This window comes from Callithrix jacchus, chromosome 2 (genome assembly GCF_049354715.1).
Source record: "Callithrix jacchus isolate 240 chromosome 2, calJac240_pri, whole genome shotgun sequence".
NCBI lineage: Eukaryota > Metazoa > Chordata > Mammalia > Primates > Cebidae > Callithrix > Callithrix jacchus.
Window position 1 is genome coordinate 84,693,431 of NC_133503.1, and position 2,610 is coordinate 84,696,040.

The following is a 2,610-nucleotide window of genomic DNA, read 5'->3' on the forward strand; positions in this document are numbered from 1 at the left end:
TCAAGCACTGCTATGAATGTGCTCTGACCATAGTGAGTTGCATCACTCTGATTAAGATTTTAATTGCAAGGAAAGCAATCAGTCAACCCAGACTGAGCCACATGCCTGCACCTTGTTTAGCAGAAGACAGGCACAGTGATTTGCAGCTTCACCAGGATCAGCGCACAATGGGGAAGGGCCAAGTACACCAAGGGCAATCAGGGTGCTCTTATTCACAAAAGGAGGACTAGATATGCAAGCATCCAAATCTCACGTTGTATGGAACTAGCAATTCAAATGTTCTCTCGCTGCACCATGAGGCTGGTGGCTTCAGGTTCTGAAACCAACTTTATTCCAGTGTTGATACTAATCAAAGATGACTGAAGTGGATTAGGTTTCTGGTGGTTGTTCAGTGCTAGATTGGGGTTTAAGGTGTTTCCTGATTCGTATTTGCATATCCAATACTGCCTTGGGTACTGACAGGGAGTAGATGAGTCATTCTCTAGTTGATTCATAGTAAAAGGAGTGGAGTTTGTATATTATTGAAACTGACTTTTTATATCGGTAGTAGTAGTGGCGATCATGCAGGCCCCCTGTCCCACAGCTGTGTGACTGATGGCTGCTAATGACAACCACTTTCCCTTCTCCAGAGAACTGACTTCAAATGGGGAGGCCTCCTCCCTATAGTCAGTGACTATGAAGGGCTTATAACAAAGGTCAGCCCTTTGCTTCAAGGGGAGATAACTCTGCTGCATGGTTTATACTCTAGAACCCTCTTCTTGTGAATCAGGCCAAGGCGAGACTTCACCTGAATTCACATCACGTGCTTGCTTGTCTCTGTTCCTTTCTTTGCTCCACTTCCTTTGTTACAGATTTCTACTGAGAGCTGGCTCTTGGCAAATCACTTTCATAAGAATCTCCTCATCTCAGGCTCTGCTTCTAGGTAACACAACTTAGAACATGAATCTAGGTTTGTGGTTTTCAAACTTTTGTGTGCATCAAAATCATTTGGGAGACTGGTTAAAAACACAGATCACTGGGCCCCTTATCTCAGAATTTCTGATTGAGTAGCTTTGGGGTGTGGCCAGAGAATGTGCATTTCTAGCAAATTCCCAGGTAATGCTGATGTAGCTGGTTATGGGTACCACATTTGAAGAATCATTGTCTTGGCAATTGCTAGGTGGTATGATTTCAAGTACTGAGAAGTCTCTTCTGTATTTCATTCCTATGGCAAAGCTATTTTGCCAAGCAGCCCTGCCATAGAACCTGAAATTCAAGCTTAACTCTCTTTGGTTAGGTGGTTGAAGACTGAAGTATATATGCAAACATTATCCAGAAAAGCATAAACATATGTTTTATCCCTGACATTGGCTTTAGTTCAGCATGGTTTACTTAGCCAGTTACCTAGTAGAGCTCCGAGAAAAAAAGGCAGTAAGAACAGGAAAGTTTTGATAGGGTAAAAAAATAAAGAAAGTCCCATCGCAGTATATTTCCAACTTATTTCAGTTACAGAATTCTTTCTTCAAACAAAAACTTCAGAGAAAGCCTAATACAGAGACCCAAGTGGAAAGACTCTAAAGAAAGCATTAGGGCTGACTGGTCTTCACACTGGCTGTGTTGGCTGGTTCAAGCGGTGCAGGATCTTTAGCTATTTCTGTTTGATCCGGGCCTCCTCTGGGGCTGGTTCCATATGGCAAGCTTATTTAGAGGAAATACACCAACCATATGATTTCACTGGGAAACCAGAGTCCCCATATTATATTTCAAGATCTGCCGTACTACTGCTGAGAAAACATGCATTATGAAAGAAAACAGGATTTGGCTCCATTGTTTATATAAATGATGCTTAGTAAAATCCATGTTAGAGGAATACCAATGTCATGGGCCATGTACAAATTTTTTGATGTTTTCCCTTCTGTGTGTTTCATGGTCTTGCTTTTTGTTCCATTAAAAAAGGCTAGGGCATATGAAAATGCTTAAGTAACCACACATTGAGGCCCGTGATGGCTTGGTTTTGATGAATGATGTGGGATTGCTCAGCTCATTGCAAAGCAATGCTTTTAACTTAAATCAAATCAGTTTTAAGTGAATATGTTTTGCACATTTATGCTCCAGAGTTTGAAAAAGCTTTCTTCCTAGAAAACAGCACTTCCTGAGACACTCCCACCGGTGGGGGGTTGGGGGGACGCCTCTCTGGCTCAGACAAGGAGAGTGTTTACTTGCTTTGTCTTTAAACTGCTACAAGTTTAGGGCCCACAGGGCTGCTGTCTCCTTAATGAAGCGGTTAATGATGTGTGAATTATAGATCCTGACAACCCCTTTAATAAAAACAACAGGACTGCATCCACAGTATAGTGTGGCTGCTAAGTAATGACAGACTGTCTGCTTAACATAATGCAGTGTCTTTAAGTAAAGCGCCATTCTTGCATGGCGGCATTGAAAATTCCTAGTTAGCCCAGAGAAGAACAAGCATCCTGAAGCACGTTGATGCACAGGAGACCTCTTTTCCACTCAGCTGGGGCTCGGAGCGCAGGAGCCAAAGAGGTTTTAGAGATGCAGCGGAATCTTGAACAAACAGCTGTTTATACTCTTTGCTTTGTCGCCTTTGCTTTCCTGTGAGGTGCCCCTGAT